This window comes from Falco punctatus (assembly GCF_963210335.1).
Source record: "Falco punctatus genome assembly, chromosome: 9".
In the NCBI taxonomy this organism is placed as follows: Eukaryota; Metazoa; Chordata; class Aves; order Falconiformes; family Falconidae; genus Falco; species Falco punctatus.
The window spans coordinates 8,662,720-8,677,566 of record NC_137589.1 but is presented as its reverse complement, the minus strand read 5'-3'; the positions used below and the strand labels follow the sequence as shown (position 1 = coordinate 8,677,566).

Genomic DNA, 14,847 nt, shown 5'->3' with positions numbered 1-14,847 from the left:
GCCCTGACTTTGCTCTAGAAAGAACTCTCAGCTCCATTCATCCATCTAGTTAACCAATACCTGTGAGAGCTCATTGTGTGAGGACTGACTGATCAGCTGCTCAGAGTTGTTACTGGCTAATGCACGGTGTGTGCTGTGTGCATAGGTAAGGTTTGTTGTTACTCATGCCAAGTAGTATTTTGTTGTTGTTCTTTTTGCAGCTAGTGGATCTAGTGAAATGGTTCATATGGTGCATCTGTAATACCCTTCTCACTGGAGCATCCTCAGGACTTCCCTGCTCCCCTTTTGACCCAAAACTGAACAGTCAACTTAATAGATTTTCCATGCCAGTAAAACTTTCCCGGCAATTATCTCTTCCATATATTGCCTCTTCCATACAACAGTCTCAGTGCTATCCTATCCCATCCCTCTTTCTCTCGTGTCCTAAAATTCTGCTTAAATTTGTTTCCTTCAGTTGTGTGGCCTCTCAGGAAGATCATAGATGATGTGCTGTGGGGGTCTGGAATAGGGTATGTGCTAATGGCCTGATTAACCACTGCTTATGGCCCGCCCAATGGATAGAAGTGGCTAGTGGGTCAGCTCTCAGCTGTTTCCACTGAAGGAGCCCTAATAGGATTGATACACTCCAGATGCTGATTATCAAGAATACAAGTTGCTAGTAATTTTGAGATCTTAATTGCTTTGCCAGATTTGGTTGAATGTAGAAAAAAATTTTGAAGGAATAGAAGTTGGCCATGCAATAGTCAGCATGATGTCTTATTCCTCTGGTAACAGGACTTAAAAAAATTGAGAAGGAATGTAAGCTTGGGTTATGCTTATTATCCAGAATATCCAAAACAGTTAATAGGACTGTAGTCTTAGTGAATGTTTAATGTGTTTGGATGGAATTTTTAAGGGAGATGGGTAAAGCAGTACCTAGCTCATTTAATTCTAAGTGAAACCTTCAGTGGACAGGTCCCCTGCTCCTTCTAATAGCATGACGCTGGGGAGGGATTAAGAAAAATGGGAAGAAAGCAAGATTAAGTTTCTCACTGCAGTGGTCATTTAAGATAAAGAGCCTGGTTTACATGTTCTGATTTGTCACTTGAGACATCTTAAATATATGGGCCTTAAATAAATGAAACTATATGAAATAAAAGAAAATATAAGTATAAAAATATATTATTAACTTTAGCAAAAGAGGTTCTAAGGGCAAAGTTTTGAAAATTTTAGTTCAAAGTGAGAACAGCATCAAATGCTTATCTTTTGGCCACAATCAGTGGGGATATACCATCTTAGTAAAAGATAAAAATGTGTATCTTTGTTCTATATATGATTTTGTAATCTTTTTTTTTCCCCAGTTCAGAACATTGAACCAGGTGAACAACTTGAACATTGAACTTTATCCAGTAAGTCAGGTGATAAAAGAAAAAGAAACTACTTTAGTAAAATTAACGTGTGTTTCAGATCATTACCTTTCTTCTTTGAAATAGCGAGGTAGCCAGACGCTACGCTTCTCAGGAACAGTATCGCCTTTTCTGAAGAAACAGTCTGAAGGGCGGAATCTCCTGACAGTCCAGTGGTCACTCAGTTTAGGTTACTTCCATCTAATTATCAGTGTCCTCTACTTGAGTACTAAAGTACATTTAATAAGTTTTACTCTTGAACACCTTGCCTTCTTACTCTATTTTTTTCTAAACTTCTGCATTCAACCTTCGATAACTACATGTGCACTGTGCAGATTTCTCAAAATACTTAGTCCTTGATTTTCACTGCTCAGTTAACTCCACTAGGTACAGGGATGTAGGTTAAGAGTTTTGGGGTTTTTTTTTATCTACTGGGTTATGTAAGGTGGTTACTTGTAGTCTGACAGAAAGGGGAAACAACCTAAGACAGAAGCAGTGAATTTGTTTCCACTTCTGTGTGTCTCATTTCATGCCAACATGTTGAGCGGGCATTGAGCTTCATCACCTCTTAAAATCGGACCACGTGTATACTAAGTTTCCTCACAGCAGAAAAATCTCCAGTTGACTTCCCCAATTCAGGTATGTCTACTGCTTCATGATGGCTCTGGTCCCAACTTCATTCTGCTGAGAAGGAAAAGCAAAATTTTGCCAATAAACCCCTCCATGCGTCTGTGCAAACTCTGGGTGGACAGTCAGAAACGTTAGGCAGTATTTTAGCACACTTCAGAGTATATGTTTAAGTTTGTTTCTGTTTTTTTGGTTGGTTTTGGATTTTTTTTCCTTCCTCTCTCTCTTTTTTTTTTTTAAATCATTTAACTTTGGCACTATTTAGAACTATTTCACTGTCATTGGTTTGGAGAGGTTCACGTATTTAGACAAGTATCATCATATTTTGCACATTACTGATAGGAAGTAGTCTGTACCAGAAGAGTCTCTTGTTTATTTTGGATTCTTTCTTGCTGCTACATTAGCCACTAGAAATTCTCATTACACTTCATTCTCCTCATTAATCAGGTTGATGTCTGGGACCTTCCATCTGGTTCTTTCATATAGTCATGTCACAGTGTTGACAAATCCCCTTATGAATGTCATAGCAGAAGTGCTGAATGGATTGTAATTGAGATTCACTGGGGGAAAGGAAGTGTTAGCAAGGGGAAAAAAGTGAGGTAGCATTTAATCACAAATATGCAGTGCAGTGGAAGATACTTTGCCAGAAGCCCAGGCACCTTGTAAGGCATGAATGTTACAGGGAGAAAATGCGCACATCATTGTCAAGTCTCTGTCACTATTTTTTATTATGTAAAATACAGTAATAGTTTATGCTTTGCACATTTTTCAAAAGGCAATGTATAAATATACCATAAAAAATTGGTCCTTTATCTGCAGAGCTTATGATCTCTGATTGCAGCTGTCTAAAAAGATTAGATGAGTGAATAGATAACGTCAGAAGAATCCTTTTTTTCATTCTAGATACGGAAATTTCACAAAGTTCTATGGATGCTTATGAAATAACCGGATAACTTTCAACTAATTAGAATAATCTATGGAAAAAAATAAACAACCAAATGCACACCTGCTTTTGTCCATACTCCATAGTAATTTGTTTTTATGCACACAAATCTAATTATCTGTTCAATGTGTTTCCCTTGAAATACTTCTTTACAGTCTTGTAATTTGCAGTGGTGGGAGCATGACACTTTGGCTAGCTATTTGCCTTTTGTTTTGATACGTTTTATTTTATAAGCTGTGTCTTTGTTCTCTGTCTATGCACAGGTACAGTGAAAAGGTAAATTACACACTGAAGCTGGGCTAATGAACTTGTAAGTGTTTTTTTTCTTGAAATAAAATAATACTTTAAAATATACACTTCAATAATGGAGGACACATCACATACTTTAAATAGTTTACTGTGCAATAAATTAGAGAATTGCATCTTATGGGTTTTGCTGACTGCTGTTAATAAAACAAAAGACTATTCAAGTTTTGTTATTAACTAATATTAGAAGAGCTCTGCTGGTTTTGGCTCTCCTTTTCCTCCAAAAATTGAATGTGTCAGTCCATCCATCTCTGTTGGCCTCTGATAATCTCCCTACATTTTAAAGCGCTACATGTCAGCTTTAAGTCATCCTTGATCAGAGTTAAGAATTGTATTTACCTTTCAAGACCTGATCTTTTAGGATACACGAGTGATGGATTGTTTTCATCTCAGAAGGCTTTGCTAAAGGAGGCTTTACTAAAATACATATCGGTGGAAAGGCCATCCACAACTGTGTTACAAATGTGACATTTTTATCCTGTGTCTAAGAATATTTTTTTCTTCTCTAAGACATTAAAGACAATAAAAGATATATTAGAGTGTCTTGGGGCCAATCCAAAACCCATGATCTCTAGATAATTCCCATCAGATGGTGACCAAAAAGAACACTGAATTAAATTTTAAAACAGTCTTTTAATAATCAATACCTGACATTTGGGAAGAGTAATCTTGAAATACTTGTTTGTTTGCCATACAGTACATTTGTAAAATGAGTCCGTTTTATAATGCTGACCGTGTCGCATGATCATATAATAAACTCATAGGTTAGCTTGTGACATTTTAAAAACTGAAATACACATTTAGTAGCTCAAAGGTAAGAGGAAATATAAAAGCAATAAAGAATAGGATTCCTGTGCCCTAAGGGATATGTTCTGAAGAAAATTAATAATTGTTTTGTACTGTGTAAAATTCAGGTGTCTTTTTGTTAAATTCTTTTAGGTGTATTTGTTTTTCTCAAGTGCTTACTGTGATCAGTCTTGCTTAACAAATTCTGAGTCTGTGGCTGCACAGTGACCGTTGTTGTTTCTGTATTCACTCCGTAAAAGAAAGCAAAACAGACTGAAGAGGCAAAGCAAAGTGTTCCCTGTGGGCCAGGATCAGGGCTGGGGCTGAAGCCAGACTCAGGCTCGGAGCAAAGGCAAAGACTGCAGCAGGGTATGTGCATGCAATGGGAAAGGAATTAGAGAAAATGCAGTATACCCTTAACTAATATTTTGCTGTCCTTAACCTGATAGGCTAATAACGTCATCTTTAACAGCCTAGGAGTCTAATCCATGGGTAGAGTTTCTGGGTAACTCTCATAAATGAGCTTTATTTTTGGAGAAAATAAAGTTCACTGCACTAGGAAGCAATTGTACTCCTCCTCTTAAAGAAAAAAAAAAAAGGCAAATAATCCAAACCCAAATTAGTTTTGTTCTTTAATGGAATCAGAATTAGGCATTACTTCACATTTATCTTTTCCCTCAGGCCAATTATAATAATTGGTGCTTTTTACTTAATGAATATGTTCTAAAACAACCATCATTTTGAGGTTAATGGTATGAGTTTTTTAAGTTTCACTCAAGACTAACGAAGATTGTCTGAGTCTGCAAAGAAAAAAATGTCGAGATGAAGGTGGTGCATGGACTCTTCAGCTGCTCAGGCAATGTTGCTGTCTTGCTTTGAGTCCCGTTTCTGAAGGAAGACACAGAATCATCCGCCGTTTGAGATAATTGCTTGAGAAAGCTCTGACACCCAGCTGTTTTTCAAAAATTTTGCAAGTCTGCATGCGATATTCTAGCTTGAAACTGTTACAGAACTAAGCCAAATATTAGTTTTATAGCATCCATATATTATTTTTTTTAAAATATACCGATAATATATGTTAATTATTTTTTCCCCTTCTAACATTCTAAATTTAGCAATCTTGGCAGGAAGTCCACCTGACAAAGCAAGAAACAATGAGCTGGTGGCGCTGGTGTGTATGTGCGATATATGGAGCACGTTCTTGCTTAGAACACCTTTGCTGTAGTGCAGGGGAGTACTGTACTGTAGCCTCCCTCATGCGTGTTTGAGGAGGAGATGAATGGTTAGCGGTAGCACTGCTTGCTATTTAAATGTCAGAATATGCTGGTGATTTATCAAAATGTTTGAAGAGCTTTTCATTATAGGAGATCCCGAAACCTTTGGGCTTTCAAGGCCCCAAGCACTTCAGTGACAGCAGGCACAGCATTTTAGGAGCTAATGGGAATGCCTCTGCTTCTGCCAGTGCTGGCTTTGGTACATGTATTCCCATTTAGGTGATTTACCATGGTCATGGGACTGTGGCAAAAGCTGTAACAAGCCCAGAAAGTATTTCTTAAGTGTATTGAGGTGTTTTGAAGTTGGACAGAACTCGAGTCAGGAAAAAGCTATCGAATGATTGTTCACTCTTCTTTTAACTTCATCAAAATGCTAATATCTCTAATCTTTTCTATGGTCTCGTAGTATACAAATAGCATCTCTGATATTTTACAAGGTGTATTTACTTAGTTACTAGAAATTTCTCGGACTGTTTTTTTTTTAGCTTGCTTTATTGTGATACAGTGTTCTTCTCCATAGTGCATAAGTACAATTAAAAATGTACCCAGGGAAAGAGCATCAAAGAACCTCAGGGCTGCTCATCGTTCTGCCATTCCCCAGTTCTTGCAGTGCTATCCTTGATCTCCACTTAAAACAGCAGGAGAAGGGAAGGGAATTGACATTCACATTGTATTACTCTACTTTCTGCCTCTCTGTTGAATTTGTTATTTTAAATAGATTGTTCTTGCAGCTCCCATCACTGTTGCTCGCTCTGTCTCCCTCATAACCTCCTGCTGACCTCTAAGGGGTAATGCCAGGAGTATGAACTGATGTGTTAGTTACTTGGGAGACTGGATGAAGTAGAGAGAAGAAATAGAAAACAAAACGTTGATGGATTTAGCTTCAGCATAATGTGTATTTTTGACTTCTAATAAAAAAAATCATATGTAATCCTGTATTTATGGAAAAAAAGACTGTAGAAGCTCTGAGATAGTTCTGCCAGTTTGTGTTTTTCCAAGCTGTTGTTTCACATTGCCTGCAGCATCAGGCAGGTAACACTGCACTAGCTCACCTTCCAGAGTCCATGGCAATGGTCAACAAATCCAAGCTGAAGTTTTGGATCCCAGTTCAGCAACAAGCGATGATGCTAGGGAGCCATGGAATGCACAGACTGTAGTTATGGTTGATAAATTTGCAAGTACATTTGTTGCTGTAGCCTCATGAATATAAAGTAGAATGGCCTGCAAGTGAAAAAATAGGTTTAACTTTGTTTTTAAATTGCCAAGTCCTCAACAGCCTTATTTTAAAAAATAATTTAATTTTCAAAGTGATTTCATAGTGGCAGTAGCTTTTCTTTTTTGTACAACGGCCAGGGAACCTGTAGCCTGGCTAAAGCTTAGTAATTTTTCACCACAAACTATTTTCTCCTCTCCCTCTGTATCTTACCTGTGCTTTGCATTATAGTTTGTTTATCCTTGTGCCCTATTAAACTTACTGTCAATCAAAGGATTTTTTTGTTTTCTGCAACTTTTCATGATAAATTAACTTGGTTTGAAGCAAGGTGATTATGCTGCTTCTCTTCTGTGTTTCCAGCACAAGACTGATGCTCTAAAATGATGTGATTAATCCATGAAAAAGACATGGTATTTTCCTGACTTTGTTTACCAGGATAAAATAGGCAACAAAAAGGAGCCAAATTTATTAAATTCAAATGAATATTATTAAATTAAAATCTTGTTTGTGATTATTTTTTTAATATCACGCTATATTTGCTATCCTTCAGCATCTAAATAAAAAAGTGTTTGGAAGATGAAAAAAAATATAATAATATGGAGAGAAGGCAATTGTTTTATTTTCTGTGGGCTTTACTTGGTGCCGCACAGTAAAGCACAAGTCCTGTTGCAATCACTAAGTTGAATAGGGAGTGTTGAATAGGACTAATGAGTTTAATTAGGCTTCATTAGCCATGACAGAAGTTACATGTGCATTAAGGAGAGAATACGGTCCTGAGTTTGCCTAGTTTTCCATTTGGTGGACTGGAGCATTGCAAAGTTTCATAATTCAGGTCCTTGTTGTGTATGGCACTTACTGAATGAAATCAAATACGCTGAGCCATACGGGTTAGAGAAAGTGGGTTGAGAGGGGTGCTGTTTTCCTTGTACAGATACCTTTCCTAAATGACCGTGACACTTGTGTTAGATGAAGGTTATGGTTTAGTGTGAAACGGGACTACTTGTCTAATCCTCTGCAGGTAATGCTTTTAACTGTAACTCTTTAAGGTCTTGCCTAATCTCAGGATATTTAGGTCAAGATCTATTTATAAGAACTGCAAGTTAAGACCTGAGGGCCTCCAGCTGAAAAGGCTCTTTAAAATTAAAATAGATTTATGTTTGTGATCATTTGTAACTACCAAACCCCTTGATTTCAAGGGAACATTACTATAAGCAGCAGCATCATACAATTTGAAAATATTGAACCACCCGCTATAGTGTCATTACCTTGAAAGGGGTGTAACAAAATACTTGGATAACCCAAACCTACATCATATTTTTCACCTATTATATTGTTGTTTCATTGTGTAGTTCATCTGTAGGGTAGTAAATGGAGCATGCTCTTTTTTTTATTTTAATCATTTCAGTTTCTACATGCATCTTACTGATAGTTCTTTTTCTTGGTTCCAAGTTTCAAATTTAGGTTGTAAAATATATGCTGGTTTTGTTTACTTTTTCATATAATTATTTTCTTTTTATGATTTTAAATTTGTTTTCCTCGTCATGTTATCTGAGATAAGACTATTCTACTCTGCAGTTAACTGCATATGCAATTTGGTTTACTGTGTCTTTCTATTTTGAGATTTTGGTAAAATACAATAATGTCATAGTTCTGATTTGAGAGATGCAGACTGTAACTACATAATAAAATGAACTTTACTTTGCTGTCTGGGTTAACTTTGACCATTGTGAGCTGTTTTTACCCTTTCATTTAGAAACTGCCCAACAGATTATTTTAACATATAACTGAGAGTATTTTGTAAAGTTTTTGCACGAATGAATCCTTGTAGTGGTGAACTACCAGAGAGACTAATTCAGCTGTGATTTTATTTAACTGAGTCTTGAAAGCCTTCAAGGACAGGGATTCCATAATCTCTCTGGGAAATCTGTTCCAGTGTTACACTGACCTCTTATGGAAATTTTTTTCTTAATGACTGGCAGTGGATGTGTTAGGATGATATTCAACTTCCTGATGAAATCTTGTATTTCAAACAACGTTTCAGTGTTTGAAAAGTAAGCACAATGCAAATAAGTGCCTAATCACTCATGTGTCATTCTTCTTGATGTATTCTGATTCTCTCAATGCAAGTGCCTAAAAAAACCCTCGCAACAACCCCCCTCATGATTAGATGGGAATTCCAATGCTGATTGATGCATGTTTATCCTTTCAGTATGTTTATGTACAAAGTGAAATTATCAAACTCTAGAAAGCTAAGGCGCTCCATTATTCCAAAGTACTTGTTCTAATTTTTTTTCTTCTTAATTTCTTTTACTGTAATATGGATGAATGAGTTGTTGAGTTCAGTTAAATGCTGTGAGTATGGAAATCTGACTCAGCGATTAATGGCTTAAAATTCTCTTGGCAGAAGTTGAAGTTGAAGCGTAGGTTGGAGGCAGAGGAAAAAAAATCAATGCAAAACATAGCAGGATGAGTGGAAAAAAGCCACAGGAGATTTTGAGGGCAGAACACAGAAGGAATGAGATGCCAATTAAAGTGAACATAGAATCTACATCATATTGTCCATAGGGACACAGTTTTTAAAGTTCTTCTACAAGGATTCTTCTAACCCTCTAAAAAGGAATAAAAACACAAATTTCACCACAATTAAGAAAGAGGACATTAACATTTTTAATTGGCCGAATCTCAACAAAAAGTAAAGCAATAGAGGTGAGAGGCAAAGACTTAGAAATTCAGATTGGTTTCAGCAACCTGTAACAGTCTGCAAGAGTACATTCTTCTTGAAACGTGTGCAAATTTTAGTTTTGTTTCAAGTATATTCAAAATGTAATACTCCTAAGTATATTGGAAGTTTGCTTTTGTCAGTTGTTCTTCTGAGGCCCATAAATTGAAATGGATTGAAGCACTTGAAAACTGAGGAGTGAACTTAGGGTATGTGGTTGTCTGCTTCTCTGGATATAAAAGATAAATGCTTTTCAAGAGAGACATTTCAGTCCCCATCCTCATATTTAGCTTTAGCACGGGAGAAGGTAATATTTATGCTGTAAGTAGACAGGATGAGGAATGTGTATTCATTAAGAAATATATTATACTTTGTTGAACAACTCTTATGCGATAACTTTGTTCATTGTCACGCTTCCTTTTCCAAGTAAAAGGCTGTAAATCTCTTTAATTCCATTAGCCAGCTAATCTTTTAGTTGAGCACAATGTGGTCCGAGTATGTCCTCCTTTGTACTATACAATATGGTAAAATATATATTTTAAAAAAACATTTAAAAAAAAAAATTAAACTCAATATAAATATAATATGATGAATGTTCATGGTGTTCCAGTGACATGAATACCTCAATAAAGAGAAACTTTTTTAAAACAGGTGAGACTGAAAAGGGGAGAAATGACGTTCATAGGAAATGAAGACTGACTCAGAGGTGTATGTCATCAATTGCATTATCATTTCTGGAATCAGAAGTGTTCTCTTTCTGCTGTGGAAGTGATTAGACCCCGTTGAATCCGAATATCCGCAGCTCTCCCTAAAAGCAGTAAAAGAGATTACCACAACAGATTTAAATTGGAGTCAAAGTACTGTCAACTGGGAAGCTGTGCAAATTTGTTAGGGAGTTTCTTTGTGTTCTGGCAGACATCTTTTCCACTAAGAGATGAAAGAAATCCTTTCTTCAACAGGACAGAAATGCTGGAGGCAAACGTATGGTTAGAACTGAGGTTTTGGAAGACAGGTTCATGTTACAGTGCTTAGAGAGGTATGGGTATGTATCAGGGCATGCTAATACAAAATTTTAAATACTGTAGTATCTTCATTTTTCTAAAACAATCTTATTTCTCACTATTGCTTCTATTTATTTTTATTCATTTTATTTTTATTTATTTTAACGTGGTTTGGCTGACAAAACTGTACAAGTTCATAGTGAACATCCACGTAGGATATTCACATAGGTTGAGTAGCTTTTTGTGTGGACTTCATGCATGTTTGTGTTGAAAAAAACACGAACACACCTAATCCCCAATCCAGTGTTACGCAATATCTTCTAATTCTTTCTGTTTGTGAGAAGTTTGGTATATAAAGTAGTATTCAGTAAGAGGGTTGACAGTCTTCAGCAACTGTTTGAGTAATGTTTTTTGCTGTTTTTAATTTACCCTGTAAACCGGCTGAGACACATTGCCATTATTTAGTTTGGATAATGGCGATAAAAAGCAACTCGTATGTCCATGTTATGTGCCCATTAATGCAGCACAGGTGTTACTTTCAAGGCAGAATGAATCAGATCTTTTCTTTAAAGTATGGCTGGTAATATTGGGTTATTGAAGCTGGTTTTAGGAAAATCAGATGAGGTACTGGCAGTACAGGAAGGGCAGATGGAGCATAATATACATTAGGTACCTGACTATTTTTCTAGTTTCTTGGGAAGTTTTTGTGTTGTGTGCCATGCTGCCATGGAGCTGCTGTTACCTAAATCAAGTAAAGCAGCTTAGCTGTATGAAATTTGCTTGGCTGTGGCCCTGGGTAGGGTCTAGATTATTGACATATCCTGAAAATTGCCATGTCCTGCTTGGTTGTTATTAATTAGGGTCTTATTTTATAAAGGCTGATATTAGAGCACATCTGAAATAAACTCTTGTCTACTGTTAACAAACAGTAGCAACAAAAGCTATACTCATATTGTAGTTGTCTTTCCCAATAATTTCAGAGTAGTCAAAGAAATACTCACCTGATTTGGCAAAGCACCTGAAGATGTTTTGGCACAAAGACAAGGGTAAGATTTTGGTCTCCTGCAGTTTGCAGGCTGAAATACCAGGGAGCTTGGGAGGTCTAGACATGCTCCAGGGAGATTATGGTGAAGCCCTCGCTTTACATGAACTTTCTTTTAAAGCAACTGGATCTCCGTGTGCTGAAACAGAAAACCAGCCTTCATTTAATCAAGTTATTCGGTCGCATCCACTATTAAAAAAAAAATAATAAAAAAATGAAATGCCTTCTTACTACTTCATAATCAATTAAACCATGTCTCTAGGTAAACCTTTCCTTAAATAAAATGTGTTATTTCTCATTACTGCTAAAACATGTGGATTTTGTCTCGCTAAGTAGGAGATTGGATCCCATATATGTCACCATGTCTATTTGCCAGTGTTATATTTGCAAAATCAAGTGGCACTTTGCTGTCTGTCAGAAGGCAGTAGAGTTCAAAATCTTCCAGATCAAGATATTGACTGAAACTGGAAGGGAATGTGTGGCTGATACCTAGCTGAAGTTATTTTGTTCTTGCTAAGGCTTATTTTTTTTTTTTTTTTTTTTAAAAAAAAGAACTTTTCAGAGCTATTCTACCAGGTGCACCCCAATATTAGCACATACCAAGTGCCAAACTTTATTAGGAATAAACTTCCCCTGTGTGTAGACACTGGGAGCCTGTATGAAAGAATGTATCTGTCCTTGAAGGAGTAGAGTACGTGATAAACAGATTGGTTAAAATTTGAAGTATAATTTTGTCGCATAAATCTTAAAATAGTCTGGATTTTAATACCTTGGAAAACAAGTGTTTGCCTGCAAAGTCCACAGCCTGTTTTACCTTTTTCAAAGTTAATGGAAAAATTCTCTCTGCTTCTTTCGTTTAGTTTGCTTTGTATCTTGAGTATGTTCAATAAAATAATCCTTAGCCTCCAGTATTTTGAATGATGGTGGAATGCCAAGTTCTATATATTCAGCCAACCCTGCCCAGAGACTGAAACTGAGTAGGGCTCAGGTCATTTACATCAAGATGAAGTAGAAGAGGCTGTGCTGAGATTGTTATAAAGACTCTTCTTTTGAGTAGGCTGTGAGCTGTTGACTTTTTGAAAAGGGTAAGTACTGTTACTGTTCTGAGGCCAGGCTGTATCTATGGTAATCCAGGTATTTTAAGGGTGACTAACTGCGTTCAGATATCACACTCTAGTGTGATGTGTCCTGTCCCCAGTACCTGTCATTCTACTTTGCCAACCCATTTATTAGTCATTTCCTTCAATTTTAGCTTGTTTGCTTTCTTGGGCTATTGCTTTTGTGATTAATTTTGTGGACTCTCTGCTAGGAAGTTTCATTGGGAAGCGTTGTCACAGGTGATAAGGAAGCCATTCACCTGAGAAGGTCATTTGAGCGTAGCTAATGATGGCTGAAGAGCAGGACACTTGGCAGCTTGGCTTGCTGCATTTCAGGATAGTTTCAAGTAAGGATTATTAAATGTCATTTGCAGGGAACATCTCCTTCTCTGAGGCACGCTCTTTTCCCTCTAGTAACTTCTGGGGGACTCACCTGTTTTCCTCATCATCTTATTGAACATCTCCACATCTTTAAGTCAGGACCCTAAACTATTTTTCTGCCTAAAGCACACCTGGATTTCCTCCCTTGCTTTCCCTGTGTCACTGTATGCATTCAGGCCCTGCTTTCCTGACGGCTCTCCTAGCCCTGTGGGCCTCTGCAAGGCAGGCTTGGCGTAGCCGTGCACGAGCCCCAGAAATTCACCACTTGTCACTTGAAGGCTAGTGTCTGTCGGTGGCTGTCACTGATCCATGGCTCCAGTAAGTAGGTCTATCCAAATAATTACCGTGTCCCATGTGGGAGCTCTTTTGTGAAAGGCAGAACAAGCACGTTTGCCAGAGGCAGGTGTGGCAGGGAGGCAGGGAGCCGCTGCTGGCCCTAGTTATGCCAAACGGGCCCGGCAGACCTCTTGAGAGTGATCGAGATCCACAGAGCACGCAACTTTCTTACCTAAAAGTCTGAAGAACATTTGATGAAGAAGAAAATGTCTGTGGAAGAACTGGGAGTAGGGGGTGGGGAATGTGAGGCAATAGAAAGAAATAAAAAGAAAGGAGAATGGGGTCTGCTGGAAAAAATATTGATTGAAGAGACAGTAGAGAACAGGCAGTCCTTTCTAGCTTGTGGAACGTAATTTCAGATGGCAAGAAAGTTGTTAAAAGTGAATTGTGTTGGTATGGGGTAAAATTCTATAAATATTTTTGCTTTTTAAAGTTTCATAAAGGTTTAGAAGATATTTTCTAGTGGCTAAGATAGATACTGCTTGACTTGGGGCTACATTAGAATAATTACACAGTTGGGTATGTAGTCTGCATTCAAGTTGGATCTCTTGGAGGAAGTGAAACTTCCATGTCACTCCAACATCACAAAATCCAACAAAATTAGTTTCACTTTGCCCCTCTTCCAGCTATGCAGAGTTCATAAAGAGGCATACAGTGAGATAGAACACAGATATGGTTCCTTTCACATAATGGAAAGCGATCCTTTTACTACTAATGCATTATACATTAGTTGCCTTGTTATGCTGTGACACCATATTGGAGCTAAGAACAATGAGCCAAACCTGATAATGTACTTTCTGTTTTGTTACTTATTCATAAGATTCTTTGGAAGGTTTATTTATTTTCCTTCCCCCAACAGCACTTTCCGGTGTTTGCTTTGGGAACAAAGAAGTAAACACTTAAAATTGTGAATTTTAATGAGCGTCTTTGCAAACTAGAAGCTCACGGAGGAAGTTACTTGTTGCTAGTTAGTAAATCATCAAGGCCCTTGGGAGGAAGGTGTATTTCCAGATGGATGATATTTTAACAGTAATAAGCAGCTGCACTTTGAAACAAAGTAGAGGCTGTAAAAGCATAATTAGACTGATGGAAATAGATAACAGGCCAGATAATTTTTGTGACATCTGACAAGTTGTTGCAATTAAAGTTGCATTTGATACTAGTTTAGGTTTTGCACAAAGCAATAAATAACCTTCTTACAACATTTCTCTATTAGAATACAAACATTTTTGAAATAATAGAAAACTGCAAATATATTTTTTAAATCATTGAAATAGTACACTGGCTTTCTTTTTTTACTCTAAATAATACAGAAAAATACATTCAGATTTTCATAACTTTGTTTGCACCAAATGTATATTTTCTTAAGAAAAGAATATTGGATGCAAACAGCGTATCCATTTGATGTATGCAAAAGGATAATATTTTATGCTGTCAGATTTACCTTTCACCATGGTTTAAATAAGCTTTCTGAGCTGGATGATGCCAACAAGTGAGTCTGTCCTTATTCCTAAGTGAAAAAATAGCATATAAATACTATTTCTCATTCAGTTTTCAAGTGTTTTAAGTGTTGTTGAGTGTTATTTTGTGCTCTTTTTCTGCGTGTGCCAGTGTTTTTGATATTTGGGAGCTTAATCTGTTAAGATATCTGAGTAAGCATCTCATTTTGACAAGGCAGAACATGATCAATTTCCATCACCTTCAGCATCCAAACTTGAAACTTTTTGGCTGTATCTG

The 14,847-nt window shown here is 37.0% G+C and overlaps 1 protein-coding gene across 15 annotated transcripts in view; it reads left to right on the top strand.

The window, feature by feature from the left end:
- KCNMA1 (potassium calcium-activated channel subfamily M alpha 1) overlaps positions 1–14,847 on the top strand; it is a 555,223-nt gene that overhangs the window by 199,428 nt on the left and 340,948 nt on the right. The window lies entirely within an intron of this gene.